This window comes from Danio rerio, chromosome 6 (assembly GCF_049306965.1).
Source record: "Danio rerio strain Tuebingen ecotype United States chromosome 6, GRCz12tu, whole genome shotgun sequence".
Classification (NCBI taxonomy): domain Eukaryota; kingdom Metazoa; phylum Chordata; class Actinopteri; order Cypriniformes; family Danionidae; genus Danio; species Danio rerio.
The window spans coordinates 31,136,786-31,153,807 of record NC_133181.1 but is presented as its reverse complement, the minus strand read 5'-3'; the positions used below and the strand labels follow the sequence as shown (position 1 = coordinate 31,153,807).

General features: G+C 35.5%; 1 protein-coding gene and 1 long non-coding RNA gene across 23 annotated transcripts in view; one reads left to right on the top strand and one right to left on the bottom strand.

Annotated features, from left to right (window-relative positions):
• Positions 1-17,022, bottom strand: part of lpp (LIM domain containing preferred translocation partner in lipoma) — a 497,264-nt gene that overhangs the window by 40,808 nt on the left and 439,434 nt on the right.
• The window catches only part of LOC141386288 (uncharacterized), a 174,157-nt gene that overhangs the window by 38,009 nt on the left and 119,126 nt on the right, over positions 1-17,022 (top strand). The window lies entirely within an intron of this gene.

Below are 17,022 nucleotides of genomic sequence, written 5' to 3'. Positions count from 1 at the left end.
GAGAAACATATTCAAAATCAGAGACATGTATACATACGCAGAGGTAGAGTGTGAATTTGGATTGGGTGGGGTTGATCTGCTTAATTAATACTTGATTCCACACTGTGTTGTCAAAACAGCATATGTGTTTATGTGTGTTTGGGGGTGTCTGCTCCATAAATAGTGAAAAATAATTTGCACTGATCTGTATCCTAAATAATAACAATAATGCAAAAAAAAAAAATAAATAAATAAGGGTAACACATTAGTTTAGGTCAAAATTCATGCTATTAACAAACCATTAACTAACACTGCTAGCTTAATAAACAACTAATTAGCTGTTTATTAATAATTAGTACAGTAGAAGTTGGGTTTAGGTTGTGAGTAGGATTAAGGATGCAGAATAAGATCATACTTCATAACTATTCATGAATAGCAAATATCTTAATAATCAACAGGTTATAAGCCAGCAGTTAATAGAATGAATTATGACCTAAACTAAAGCTAATGTAAATAAAAAATCTGACAGCCCCTTTAATGGTTCACACAACTGTCAATGCATAATCAAGTCCAGCAGGCCGTGCAGGAAAATATTTAGCGGTCTGAAACTGGCAAATCTAGCCAGAACATTATACTCTGCAAGTGTTCAAAGAACACTTGAGTATAGTTGTTTGTTGCTGCATACAGTATAGCCTAATACTCAAACTAGACCTGCAGCATGTGTTTTAATAGATGCTCACAAATGAAAGTTAAACAGTAAAACAGAAAGCTTGATGATTCAATATCATCCATATAGATGTAGGATTGCAAACTTCTCACCATTCTAATTAAATACTTCATATTAACTATAGGTTGTATTTGAGAATCGTATTGATCTATTTAAATTATCAGTTACTGTAGTTCATCAGAGCTTACTGTAGGTCAGTACACATTTTCCCTAAAAACCACTGAAAACCTTAATAAGTTTCATTTATTAATGAGGTAATTGCATTAAGTATACAGTTGAAACGAGATTTATTAAACTTTGGCACCCTGATGAAGGACAGTCTGATCTTTAAGCACAACAAAACTGGACTCTCTAACTCAAACTCTCTAGCGCCACCATTTGTCCAAATTTTCATTTATGTTTTTCATCATTGAACCGAATAAGCTAAAATCAAAACTCTTTTTTTTCTGATTCCTTGGCTCAGGCTGATCCAAATGTGGCGTCATTTTCCATCATGAAATTGTTTTTCGCTATTTTGAACTTTTCATAAAACCTATTTAAACGAACTTGTGCTAGGCTGTTAGTCCAATTTTCACCAAAATTAAATCACATAATCTATAGACCAAGCTGATCAAAACTTAAGGAATTTAAGTTGATTAGATAAATTGTTTTTGATTAACTAATTTAACATAAAGCTTGCAAAAATTGACTAAAAAACTAAATTCCTGGGGGGCGCAGCTCTGCATAGTTTTGCTCTAACCCAAACACAGCTGATCCATATAATCGAGGTGTTCAAAAGAGTAATGAACACCGTCATTAGTTAGATCAGCTGTGTTTGATAAGGGTTGGATTAAAACTGTGCAGAGCTGCAGCCCTCCAGGAATTAAGGTTGAGACCTATACCTTAAGGTGTTATCTCCGCATTTAATGAATTTTTAATTTTTTTGAAAATTTTGACAGCATTTCCAATATTATTTTTTCTTCTGGAGAAAATCTTATTTGTTTTATTTTGAATAGAACAAAAGCAGTTTTTAATTTCTTTAGCCTAACCTGCCTAGTTAACCTAATTAACTTAGTTAAGCCTTTAAATGTCACTTTGAACCACTTTGAACTTTAAAGTTAAAAAACTAGTGAAAAATATGAAGTGAAAAATATCTAGTAAAATATTATTTACTGTCATCATGGATATCAAAGATAAAATAAATCAGTTATTAGAAATCAGTTTTTAAAACTATTAGATTCATAAATGTGTTGATAAAATCTTTTCTCTGTTAAACAGAAGTAAACAGAGGGGCTAATAATTCAGGAAGGCTAATAATTCTGACCTCAACTGTATTTGGTACATTGACACAGGCATAGCTGTACAGTATGCATTACACAGACGACGTGAAAAAAATCAACCTCTCTATTGGTCATATAAATTGCACACTGCTTATATGGTTAAACGGATTAGATTTGCAACAGTCTACAAAACGCTGCTTTGTTTTAAACCAAACTTTATATTTTTAAATAAAGATGTTACATATCTTTAATTCACTGATTGAATTTGTCTATAGTTTACCCAAATATCATAGCATGTGTTGTATATACATTTCTAATTAAGAGCTATAGCTATTTTAATTAATTATTTCAGTTGCAGAAACCACTATGTTTTTGCATTTTTTTTAAAAGAGCATGAGATGTTTAATCTATTAAGCAGAATAACACTTCAGCTTTCAGGTTGAGAGATAATCTTGAATAAACTGTGTCTGTCGCCCTTTCAAGCCAACTCTCCTTTGTGGTACAAGCAATGATAACATAATCTACACTACTGAGTAATTGCAAGTCTCGTGGATAAAAAGGATTAAAAGACTCAGTGTCAAATGCAACAGAATATGAGGAGCATTTCTAAAGTTAGATTGATACCATCTCTAGGGAATTTACCCCTTTAAAGTGTTTTTTTTTTTCTTTTTTAAAGTGCGAAGTGATCAGTTGCCCTACAATTGTAGAAATCTAAGGCATTTAATAAGGTCATTCACTTAATCGAGACAGAGCTGATGATTTTTTTTTATTTTTTTTGCAAAGAGATTGCACATCAATGTAGCAGAGCTTGCGCAAATACCACCTGCCATCTGTCAACTCACTCATCACAACACGCTAAAACATGAAACTTATCACTCAGACGATGTCAGAAGCGTAAAGAGCTCACATTCCAATTCTATCATCCCTAATAGCCACATATAATATCTCCACTGGGATGAGAATAGGATTAAACAACACATTGGCACATTGAAGCGCACCCAATCTTTTCATGATAAAACTTTGGAAGTGGAAAGAGCACAATCTTTGTGTTACAGGGCATCTGGTATTGCATAGAAAAAAGATCCTGATTGCATATTGTGGGACACGGCATTTGGATATCTGTAATTGAGTTGAAGCTATCTTTAATTGAGCTTAAGATGTCTCCAACTCAATGCAAAGATATCTTCAAACCAATTAATGACGCCAGCAGTTTAATTAGCAGTATCAGGAAATAATGCGCTTTAGAGCCATATCTTGTGGTGTTTTCCTTTTTACACATCTGAGGACAGATAGGATCTCTAAAAAGAGAGAGAGAATGTGAGATATTATGAATTAATTTACTTAACTTTAGTTCTGTAGCTCCTCATTTTTCTTTTCTCTTTCTTTTGTGCTTCATTTAAGCCTGTTTTTAGAAATGATACACCCTCTGACTGCAATGAGAGCCAGAGTTCAAGCTTGTCACAGACAAAAGGCGAAGCAGTGAGCAGGAGAAATATCAGACACGCTCCCATTTTCACTGCTGAAGCTGTCGGCGGCATCAACAAAACAGACTGAACTTTTCCGCTCTTCAGATTAGATATCAAAGCTGAGCGGAATATGAGCACCTCTTCTCAACAAAGTTTTAATCGTAGATAATTCTCCTCACGCGTGTGGATTAACGCAGTGATATCTGTTCAGTTTCATCGATGCATTGGAAAAAAGGCATTAGTATTTTTATCATGTTTTTCATGAAGAAAAAAAAAAACATCAAGCAAGTTAAATTAAGAAGCAGGATTAGAAACAAAGGGCATTTATTTTGAATTTTGAACATTGCGAGCATGAGTAAATGCAATTTATATTCTTTAAAAGTTTAAAAAGTTTATTATCTCTGTGATAAAGCTATTTTGTTCTCAATCAACATTCATCTTTTGGCACATTTATTCAGAAAACTTGGATTCAATTCATGTAAAGGGACAGTAAAGTTTTTTTTATTTATTTTTTTAATAATTCATAAATGTTTTTTTTTTAATTGCCAAGTCAAGTTTATAGAATGATTTCTGTCATTATGTGAACACTACAACTACTGATTGCAAGTATCTCATCAGTCAATCACATGAGAGCAAATCTTTATTTAGGCACGATGGCAAGGTCAAGCAAGCCTATTTTTAAAGGTTCAAATAACCTTGGAGTACTTTTTGAGATTTAATAGATTTGTGTGTGTTGAGCATCAGTTAAGACAACATTAGCACCTGTCAGCTTTAAATGTTTTGTCAGATAATTTCATCTTCAAAGTTTAAAATAATTTTTGGGGCACGATGTAGCACAAATCTGCAAGTGAAGTGATGATGGGTCGGTTTCACATAATTATTCATATTTAAGTTTTCTTTGAGAAGACCCTGCTTCTTAATTATTTATAAGAACATGTACTTTCCGAAAGCAAAGCAGACCTGCCAAGCTGTGAGACCCAATGAACGGGTGAGACCACGTCCGCGGACTCCACATACAGTATGGCACACCGCATTTAGCCATGCATAATGGGTCGTATGTGTTTGTTTTTAAGATCCACAGGGTTTATTGCATGTCTTTCCCTGCAATGCTGTCAGGGCCTATACAGAAAAAAGCTTTATGTTTTCAGCAAGCATTTTTGTTGGGAGAGCTGTACAAGAATTGGAGAATGGCAAACTTTGTCTTTTATCAGTTGAGTTTGTTACCATTCAGACACATCGCCTATATATCCAGGCTGCTGTGTTCGCCCATGCTTAAAATCCTCCAGATTACCGGCAGGGCTAATGGTTGGAATAGATAGGGCAAGAGACCTGCTGTATTGCTATAGGCTATCCACTGTGTCTGCATTCAGACCCAGTGATTGAAGAGAAGAGAAGGTTGCCTCATTTATAGTGTTAATATAAACATGATTATCTTTATAATGATATAAATTGTGGATATGTGTATAGGAAACTACGAATAACATATGCAGCAGGACATCAAATTACTGTTTATTTCTTTGCATTTTAACTTTGTACACCATAAAATCATGGGTGTGTGTCTAATTTTGTGAGCCAACTGACAACAGTTGTTCGCTCCCTTCTTTCTCCCCTGCTCTGCTGGCCACGCCCACTTCTCCCTCTGGTCGCAGTGCTCCATGCCCATTATGATGCATTTTTGAAAAAACATTCTGAGATAGACTTGGTCCCAGATCACCCGTTAACTATGGATAAATAGAGAGTAAATCTCCTGTCAAAGCAATGTTATTGTAAAGGATGGTAATTAAATAGAAAGCTAATAAAAAACATTCAGTGTGTGATAGTTAAAGGATGGTCACAAGCACATGATAAACATTAGGACCAGTAATAATCTGTTCAAAGAATGTTCAAAGTGAAAGCGGCAACCGCTGGTATATCTAAAAAATCTGAAGATCTCTTAAAGTAACAGGACTGTGGGTGCACGAGCTCTGCTTCTAAAATTCTAATCTTTAGGGATGAGGCAGCTCTGGAAATTTTAAAATTATTTTCAAACAGCCAAAGCGGCTAGTGGAGGTGTCTCTCTAACCTGCCACAGTTGAAGTCTACTCACATTTGATGGGCTGGCATGTGTTAATGTCAACCCCTGCTAATGATTTAAATTTAAATGGCTTGTACCGTTAATTTGATTCAACTTGAACATTTAAGGCACCAACATATGCGGCAACATTCAGATGTTGGGGTCAGAGATGACCATAACAACATGAGAGCATATATCCACCCTGCTGTGTACCAGCAGTACAGGCTGTTGATGGGAAGTTTTATTGGTAGATGGGAAGTTTTATTGGTAGACCTTATGCTGGGTTCCCACCTAACACAAAGCACCACGCCATTCCCTCTACTTGCAGGGTGTTTTTCTCTTGTGTAAAAAGACACGAAATCCCATGCGTTTGCATTAAATGTGTCATGAATTCTGCATCACTTGTTCCGTGCGGTGGAAATCTGAACAATTCATAAGCGTGCTTACAATACATTGACTATGTACTTATTCGCATGACTACCTTAAATCACATTTGGTGTGGACCCAGCATTAGAACCAACTGAGCCTCATTTAACACCAGACTGTCTGTGTATTATTTCTCACCATGATCATGCATGCTTTATGACCATAGTGCACAAGCAACCATCTGGTTATGGCTACTTTAATCTTCATTACAAACATCAAATTATCTCATACTGGAAAACGACAGTGAGTTCACTATAATCAAATGACCTGCAAAGTCACCAGATCTCAATCCATCAGAACACCTTTGGGACGTGCTGAATATGCAGACAATAAAGCTTCATGATTGATTCTATAAGCAGCAGAATAACAGCCAAACAGACCATTACTTCAATTAAAAGCACTGTGAAATGATCCCACACAAGCTTTCCATGCATTGCCACACCTGTCTACAAAACAACAGCATAAAAAAAAGAATGTCATGTTGATTCATAATTACAGCTTAGCTCAGTGTTGTGTGCCCTTTGTTGAACTGTCACTAAAACTAATGCGAGCTACTTCAGTGATGCCGATCTCTAGATAATTTCCAGTGAACCCCGCTGGGCTGTACCTGCAGCAGGGCTCCGTGAGGAAGAGCGCAGAGCAGGCGGAGGAAATAAAGTGGAGCGTCTGCCTGCCGAGGCTCCCCGGGGGACCTGTGGGGGTGGCTGGAATCCCAAGCAAAGGTAATCACTTCAGATGGGCTGAAACGAGAGCGGCTCTGGATCACAGGCCCCTCTGAGCCAAACAAGTGTGTGAGAGAGACAAGCGCGGAAAAAGAGAAAGTGAGTGGGAAATAAAGCCAATGAATGAGCACAGGTCACCCTCAAAGCCTGAGTAGAGGAATCCGTCCAGAAATACTCCTTCCCTCAGTGGGGTGGGAATGTCTTGGACTCACAGGATGTGTATGCACAAAGAATTCCATTTGAAAATCCCCAAAAAATGTCAGGAGGTTTTGTCAGGTGGAGGTCCACTTCATCAGTAATAATGAATCACCTACCTTTCAAAACTGAGAGTAGATATCCATCTAAATCAATTAACTAAACATCAAAACAATTAACTAAACATGTACCAATTACCAGTGTACCGTCTTCTGCACTCGGGAGTGCACCCATGAACTGTACCCGTGTCCGCCTGACAGTGGTGGTTTGGGGTCTGGTTCACTTCTGGTATAAATGCAAGCATACCAAATAACAAAAGTGAACTGCCAACTGTACAACAAACTATCGTTTTCATAACGTTTATTTGTGTGTGTGTGTGTGTATGTGTAACACGTGCTGTACCTTGGTGATAAGCAGGACTGAGCCAGGGCAAGCACAGTGATAATGTCTGCTTGTTTTTTCCAAAAACAGCTTCTGTAGACATCGTGTTATGTTCTGAAATGTTTATATTTTTGCAGCACATAGATGCAAGTCGCTTTTATGTATATCCAAAACCAAAAGATTCGGTAAAAGCAGAATGACCGCGATGTGCTGACGTCTTTCCATTTTGGTGCTTTGCTTTAATGTCTGCCACCTAGCAACAGCCATACACACAACAGCAGCTCGATGACGCAAGCGCCCCGGGGTTCATAAGGAAAAAAGACAGTGTGAACACAAACCAACCGAGAAGGTGACAAGAGGAGACAATTGAACTTGGGTCCAGGCAAGAGAACCAAGTGTGAAATTACCCTTAGTCACAATAATGCAATGCTAAACTTACATTAATTATTAAAAACATGTACACATTTCCATAAGATCAAATAATTGTGATGAAATTTCTGTATACAGATGTGGCCACTGAGAATGCATAGTTCTGCAATTAGTAACGAGCAGTCATGTGCTGTGCTGCAGCATCAAAGGCCGCCTTTTCATTCATAAAAGAACAAAAACATTTCTGAGATTTACATAACATTCACCAGGTGGCGCAAGGAACAACCGATTTTCCATTGACGGGCCAGTGCGAGCTAACCCCCCAAATCGAAAAACCCTTTCAGAGATGCTTTTCCATCCTTGGCCAACTAAGATCACAAGTTCCAACAAATAAGTCGTTGAAATAAATAAATGTAATGGAAAGAAAAAAGAATGTTACTGGTCAAAACAACTGATAGGCTAGGGGTCTTTTTTTGCTTAAGAATTTAAAGGTGTTGCATAAATTAGAAAGTCGTTTTAATTTAATAAGTGATATGTCTTTGCTGCGTCCTTCTTGTTGTTTCAATAATGCATAATAATTTTAATGTCACATTAAAAGCACAGCAGCTGGTAACTTTCTGTTGTTGAGACTTTTTGTCACATTTAAAAAGGATGCTTGTGCATGAAATGTGCACGTTTAGATGCTTGTATATCGCTGTTTATCAATTCCAAAAAAGCAGAGACCGGACTTGCGTTCTTGTGGAGACCGGTCTTGCCAAGTTACCTTAGAAGAACAAACTTGGGAGATAGTGAGAACAGAGAACGCGTCCTATGAAAAATGAGATGCAGCGCTCGGCTGCCTTCTTCCCTGGTTTTTCATGATTGTCACATGACCTTCACACGATTTTAACAGGAAATTATTTAAACATTACAACATTCACACAAGAAATTGCTGTTTTTCTCCTTTTCACAATATAGTCTATGCAGAAAGGCCTTACAAATGTACGTTGCACAATACAAATTAAACCAATTTTAATCAGAATTTCAGAAAATGAACACCTCAATGAACAAATGAACACCTTAATGTGTTTTTGCCTTTATTAAGATTTTCATATTAATGTTTACTTTCACCCTCACATTTAGCGAAACCTGATACAAGTAAGTTATATCGCTGAACTTTAATAATAAATCTATATAAAATGCTGCACTTCCCACCTCCTTCATTAAGCTTGAATTACTTCTTGGACTTCTCAAGTGAGTTTTGCGCTAAAGTCTGAACACAGAGAAGAACATATGCGAGAACTTTCACGTATCCTTCGTTCTTGCGGTCTTGAGTTTTGGAACTGAACTTTGGCAGTTGATGATGGCGTTACACGAGAAGACAAGATGGCTGAAGATTGCTTGGGAAACAGCCCATGTGTGTGAGAGAGCGGGCAAAAGGATGCTTGCTTCACAACTCTGTCAATGCTGTGAGCTGGTGTTTTTGTCCCTTTATTTTGGAGATGATGAAAACATATTTGTATTCAAATATGTATACAACATAAAGACATAAAACTTTACAAATTACGTGTCAACTTTTGTAGGCTCTACACTGTAGTGTCAGATAAAATAGCCTAAGCTAAACCATTTAATAATAATATCACATATAATAAAAACATAAAATAAATAAACCAATATAAAACAAACAAAAGCTATAACAATTTATGTATTTACAGTATAATATAAATAAACTAAACCATTTTAAGCCATTGCTTTTCACTTTACAAAGGCCTATCGGGAAAAAAAAAGATTTTAGATATTTTCCAAAAACAATAAACAATGAAGGAGTATTGAAATATCTGTATCAAACCTGTAGGACCTATTTATTGAGGTTAAAGTCTAAAGTCTAATTTATTTGTGTGTGTTCTTTGGGGATCTGCATTACATTATGGTTTTCAGGCTAGTCGGTAGTTATTGTCAGAACATATGTTTATTATTTGAAGGCATCAATTCAGTGTTTAATTAAATGATTTAAAAAAAAAATCAAATAGTAAATAGTTTTTTGTATTATGATTACAACTGGGTTAGAAATACAGAGATTAAATCATAACTGTTTTATTATTTTAATCTTATCAATGAGAATTTTAATTGTGGTACAGTAGCAGTAAAAAAGACATGTTGTGAAGTTTGCTTATGCTTTACTAAAGTAGTTTTAGTAGGAAGTATTGGACATGTTTAAAGATCATTCCACAACACTTCCGTCTGTAGGTGTATGTTGTCATTGTTATTTAGCATGTCATCTGGTTTCCACTAGCTGCAGGTTATGTTTATTACAATATTGGAGTCAGCAGGGAATACAGGACGAGGACTCATATAAATCACATCAGCAGCTGCAAAGAAATCTCTACAGACACAAATAGTCCAGTCACACATGCATTATGTGAGGCCTAATCTATGCAGGCAGGAAATCAGCGAGTCTTATGCTCTCAAATGTCTCCTAAAGGTGGGGTCAGATTTTTCTTTGACTCATTTGCAACAAACATCTTTGTTGAACCTTTTTTAACTGAGGAAGAAACTGCATATCTCAGTTCATAAAAACAAAACATTTTTACAATGTAATACTGCATATACAAAAACAATGATCTGACACACAAATGCAGGAAGAATACCACCCTGTAACAGCGCTAAATGTTTCCTAGACTAGAAATAATAAAGTGCCCAAAAAACTCTTTCCCCAAAAAAGTCCTAAAAATCCTAAACCATATTTAAATTGCTAACATTGTTACAATTATTAAAATTATGATAAAAAGTTCCAAATTATATTTAAACAATGCAATAATAGCACCTTTTGCCTTGGGTCAATTTGTTTCTTGACACTTTAAAACCTTTTTCATTTGTGCATTGTAAGCTTTCTGTGAAGACCAAAAAAAGTTTCTACATTTGCAGCGTTGAGCATTGTAGCCAATCACAGACATGTGTGTGGTGTATGTGAATGTAATGGCCAATGAGAGGTGTTTAACCCTTTAAAGTGTACTCTAGATTTCTTTGATTAAATTGTGCTGACACCACTCTACAGGGTTCTTTAACATTTTTACTACTAAAATTTCATGACTTTCCCAGAACTTTTAAGTACATTTTCATCATGTAATGTCTACATATACATGGTAAATAGTAAGACATTCAAATTTATTTGAGCATATTATAGAACATGCAACAATCTATTTGATTTAAATTAGTTTTTATATCTATGTAAAATTTTGATAATGCTTACACAGCACTAACAATAGGAAAGCAAGTTTTTGGCCAAGGACAGCCCCCTAAAACATATTTTTGAATCACTATCATTGTTGTGTAGTCGCATATAGCCACTTGTGGTTTTGACCTACTGGACGTTTAAAGTACTGTAATATGTTCGGGTTACTTTCGGTTTCTCTAAGCGTACAGTCGAAAGTAATGCAAATGCAGCTTATTGCTGAGGCTGATCTAAACGTTGAAATATATGTCCGTAAATGCTCTACTAAAATATTCAAGGGCCATTGATTACAATTAGTTTTATACCACCTGTATTGTATTGTACAAACACATCTCCATGGCTTACATGTTATGATGGTGATGTTAATATGATCATTTTGCTAAATTAATTTGATTCAAATGGTCTCGTCTCATTTAATAGATTTTCCTCATATGCATATTAAAATATGTATAAAAAATGTGCACTAGTAAAATTTGACTAAATAATTACAACTTTGTTGTAGTTTTACGAAAAAAAGAAAGCTAACGAGAAGAGCAAATGAGAGTAAGGTCATTAAAGTTACTTAATCTGCTCTTTTGGTTAAGCAGCAATTGATTGGGACAGAATAATAATTATGATTATTGTGCCTATTATTAAACTGTAATATTTACAGTTATATATTACAAATAACTGTAATATTTTCATTGCAATTAAAACTACCCCTTCAATGTGTATAATGAGAAACAAAAGAAGGAGCTTTTACTACATATACTCTGGGAAAGAATGTCTGAGCGCATCAATTACATCAGATTTCACTTTTTTTGTAGTGCCTGAATGTTAAAGTGGCCCTTTTATGAATTGTCAGTCACAAATATGGCCCCCCAACAATTTGAGTTTGAGACCCCTGCCTTAGAGCTCCAATAAACAGAATTTCACAAAGCATAATTGCAAAATACAGTGTAGCAGAGATGCATCTGTAGACAAACGGCTTTTTACTCTCTTTTATCAATCTGCTAAGCTGTTTTGACACAATTTACAATGTGAAAAATATTAATTGACTTTGTATAGTAGAAACAGATGTTTTTATGATAATAACAAGAGTTTTCATTCAGTGAGTTGCTCACTTAGTCAACTGATTTCAAATAAATCTGTGCATTTTTCATTTGATATTTTTTAATGCAATATTTATTTAATTGAAAAAATATATATAAAAGGCTACATGCTGTTTTAACGTTATTATATTTAATGGCAGCATTGACGTGGTCATACTGAGAAACAAAATGAACAACAATTTATAATATCTGCAAACTAAATCAATTAATAAGCATTAGCAGATAGTTAATTAATCATTTGCAAAGCATTAACTCTACATTAATAAATATTAGTAAACAGTTTATAACTACAGCTTCAAATGCTTTATTCTTGACTTAAACACACAAGTGCTTAATGGTTGTATTTTATACTTTCAATATTGCTTATTGCATTATTTACAAAGGAGTTATTCAAAAGCAGTTTGTGTTTTTTTAAGAACATTTAGAATGAGTGTGTAAATGAGTATTAAAGATAAAAAAACACTTATGTCTTATTGTTCAGGCATATAGTAATAGTTGCTCTGGGTGTTAACTAATGCTTTATTAACACAACTTCATGCAATTTTGTGACCAAAACTAAAGTGAGGACTATGATTCATAGTGTGCAGTTATTATAAAGTGTTACCAACACATGTAGATCTTTTGACATTCAGTTTTAAAAACTGTAAGTTACAGATCTGTTAATTTCAAAATAAAATTTTATGGAAAAACAATTTCATATTTTGGTTCAGCATGATGTCAGTGTGATAAAAGACGCCTCTGCAGAAGATTAACGCCTATTTCTGCATCACTGCCTCTTCAGCTCCGCCCACTGACTTAAGCATACAGCAAGAGATTAGTAAATACAAAACATGTGCAAACAAAGGATTATTTCAGTAATGAGAGATGTCACCAAGGATAACATGAAATTATGCATTCTTGTGATCCAAATACCATGTGTACACAGAATGTGACCGCTGTTGAAATGCATTTTAATGGATCAATTAGAGGCTATCTACACTAGATGTGCAAATCTACTGCTTCATGTCACAAATAGCACAAGCACTGCAAAATGTCACAGAGGTTAAAGAGATAGTTAAAACAGAAAATGCTGTCATAATTTACTCAATATCTACACTTGTTCCAAACATTTTTGAGTTTCTTCCTTCTGTTAAACACAAAAGAAAATATTTAGAAGAATGTTGAAATCTGGTTGGTATTTGCTTTCACTGATTTTTTTTTTTTACTATGGATGTCAATGGCAAGTTTTATCTAACTATCCCTTTTCTTTTTTTTTTCTTTCGAAACAAACAAAAAAAAACTAATAACAATTGCTTAATGGGTAATTTAAATCATCTTGACCATCAGTGAATATGATGCCAATTTATATGCTAGTCCACGGGATGGACAATCAGTTTTCCCAAGGGGGACTCTGGGGTGATTTTAGATGGCCAGACCAGTTTATTACAGTCAAATTTTTTATCAAAAAAAATAAACATTCTGTAAAAACTATACAATAAACTTTCATTAAAACTCTAAAGCACACTGTAAAACCCAAAAAGTTCAGGCAACAAACCATTTCTGGACTATGAACTTTTTGACTGTGATCCATTTGAGTAAATGAAGCAAGTTGAGCACAGTAAAACCCAATAAATGAAGAGAACTGAATAAGTACTGTAAAACTGTAAAACCCAATAGGTAAAGGCAATTCAAACTGTTTGAGGAAACTGATTGCAACAATCCATTTGAGTTAAAAAAAAATAAAAAACACAAGTCTATCTGAGTACTGTGAACTTACTCCATTTAAGTTGAAGTTATAAAGTATTTAATTAACTCATTACCTTCAACACTGAGTTCAAAACTCTTTTCAAACGAGTAGAATTAACTTTCAGTAAATTCTGAGTTAACTACACTCATTCATTTGATAAAGTTGACTGTTGGGTTTTACAGTGTGTATAAAAGCATAAATTTTACACAAAAAGTAAGACCAGCATCACAAAATCAACTTCATAAAAATGCCACAGGCTTGTTTGTTTGGTTGATTCACCTTAGTTAATTTTTCTTAATTAATCAATTAATTTATTTATTAGTTTCACAGAGAAATGTACCACCAACTTATCCAGCATATGTTTTACACAGTGTATGCCCTTCCAGCTGCAACACATCACTGGGAAACATCCATACACACTCATTCACACACATTCACTGCAGACAATTTAAGCCTACCCGATTCACCTATACCACATGTCTTTGGACTGTAGGGGAAACCGGAGCACCTGTAGGAAACCCATGCAAACCCACGCAAACATGGGAAGAACATGCAAACTCCACACAGAAACGCCAACTACCCCAGCTGAGGCTCGAACCTGCGACTGTCTTGCAGTGAGGCGAATGTGCTACCCATTGCGCCACCATGCAGCCTATTTCATTCATTCATTCATTCATTCATTCATTCATTCATTCATTCATCATCCATTCATTCATTATTTTTCATGTTTATTGAAAAAATTCTAGCCTGTGTTGGGCTGAACAACTGTACTGAAGTCTTGTAGAATGTAAGGTGGATATGTGATGTAATAATCATCACTGAGCGAGGTTTTAGTCTGAGGTAATTAGTCTTCCTTCATTACTCTGTAATTCCATACAAAGTGTGAAGCTGCCTGGATGGTTCCTATCACATGACTCGTAGTTAATATCAGACCTGCAGATTGCAAGGCACTGTTTACGGTTGAAGTTCAATTCAATAAATACTTCACGAAGACCAATCAAAGAATTCCAGTGGGCCACATGTGACTATTGGGGAGTACAATTCCCAGGTCTGTGCTTGTCTGTCATGCTGCTGTTTTTGACTGTTCGGCACCATCATGTGAATGAACAACATGTAGGTTAGCATCAGTAGTGGAAAGAGTACTGAAAAATCATACTCATGTAAAAGTATCATTACTTGTCCCAAAATGTAGCACAAGTAGAGTAGAAGTATCTGTTGTAAATAATACTCAAAGTATGAGTAAAAAGCAGCCCTTTTTAAAGTACACAAGAGTGCTGAGTATTACAATGTAAAAAGCTGTTTACGTGTAATGTATGCATGTTTGTAAACATAACATTCTGTAACGCATTTAGTTATTGTTTAATTCCATTTCAGTCATGATACAGTCAACATCCATCATACAGTCGACATTCGTCAATTTCTTATCAGTGGCATGTAGTCTCAACAGTCTCTCAGTCATTGCGTGTAACGATTTTGAACATCTTCTTGGACACTTTTAATGCTTCCATTAAAATAGCTTGTTGCATTTATAAACAACCCATGTCTTGAGGTTGTTCACTATGATGCAATTTACTTTCTATGTGCGGTTTGACTGGACAGGATTCACAGGACTGATTTTCTATTCACCGGAAAAAATAAACAAGTGACTGCAGGTTTAAAGCAAATAGTGGAGTAAAAGTATCGCTACTGCATTAAATGTGCACTCAAGGAAAAGTAAGAGTAAACATTTTTAAAACTACTTAGTAAACTTACAAAGTATTTGTAATTTGTTTCTTTACACCACTGGTTAGCATATGCTTAGTTTTTTCAGCTTTATTTTGATAAGCCAGTCAGTGTATATTCTGCAATAAAATCCACCTGGATGTACTTTATCCCTTACAAAACATATACACAACCTCAATAATACAGATCACACATTTTGATTAAAAAAGAACATTCTGTTTCAGATTGATAAATAGAGTACTTGATCAACTTTGACATTGCAAAAGTGTATAATCCTTATTGGGAATCCATTTCAATTACTACAACTACAAGAAAATAAGCCAGCATGACACAGTATAATTAAGGACAAGCCTATTACAAATAAACCAGTATCAGCGACTTTTGTTTATGACTTCAACAAATCTGCAATAAAAGACCTCAGCCGTATTCCTGCATAATAAAAGCGTCATTTGTACATCTCTATCCAGCTCAACTGCTTTTGAATCCCCCTTAACACTGGGCAGAGAGCGAGCGCTCATGAAAGAGCCTGGGCTTTCCCCTGTGTCCTCTGCTCTGGGAATGGAAAGCGAGTCTTCATATTAAATCTTCAAATAGTTCCTTTGTAACCAGAAGGGGTAGGAGTGGAAGAGTTCATTTACACTTTATACACTTTCTCCTCTGTCCTCACCGTCCCCATGAAGCCTCAATTCTTTCTCATATGCAACACTCGGAAAGAAAAAAGAAAGGAAGAAATAATAAAGACGGAATAAAGGAAGAAAAAAAGAGGCCGAGCGTGTTGCTCACAAGCCTTGTGAAAGGCTTTAAGCGGTTAGGCATTTTAATTGGATAAAAGGAGAAGATTAAAGAGTTCTTGACTGCGTTCCATAAATAATTGATTTCTAATGTATTTGTGGTGGCAGGCAGATGCCGTTGTTTGGCGATGGTGGATGTTTTGAGTGGCAGGCCTGTAAGATTTCCTGCACATCTCCGTCTCGCCGCTCTTTGTTTTTTCACGCTGCGATGCAAGAGGGGTGCATGAAAGGCGGCGCGAGCGCAAGCAGCAATTTTGATCTTACATTGCCGGAAATCAAAGATCATGCGTGTAAAGAGGAAACGCAAAGAACTTTTTCTCTTTTTTTCTTTCCTTTTTTTTTTTTGGAAGGCCAAACTTTCCTGACTCGCTGAGAAAAGAAGGTGCGATTCTTTAAGCAGGAAACACAGCCTTCTCAGTACTGGAAGACAAAGCGCGCTGTGACAACGTGCATGTAAACAAATAAACACAGCGGATCCACAACACATATTCTGGGCTCGCAAGAACTTTGTTTCTTCAGAAAGAATATTTTGCGGTGTAAACAACAGAGCGTTATTAGACAGAAATAGTAGCAATAATGCAACACAGATTGCCACAGATGGATTTCATCTTGTTTTTTAGGAACGATGGCAAACAACACATTCCTGCAGCTGGAGTGAAAAAATGCAATGATTTAAAGAACATCTGTTTCAACAGCAAATTCAGCTCCAGCAAATTATGCTGCTCTAATTCACAAATTTATTACAGAGCAATGTTACCAAACAAATACTTTTTTTTTCCATAACACACACACACACACACACAAACACACACACACAAAACAAGAAACAAAAGCTGAGGCGGAAAAAATAAATCTGTTGTGACAGGCTCTGTGCGCAGAGAGTGAAAAAAAGGTAAAAAGTCAT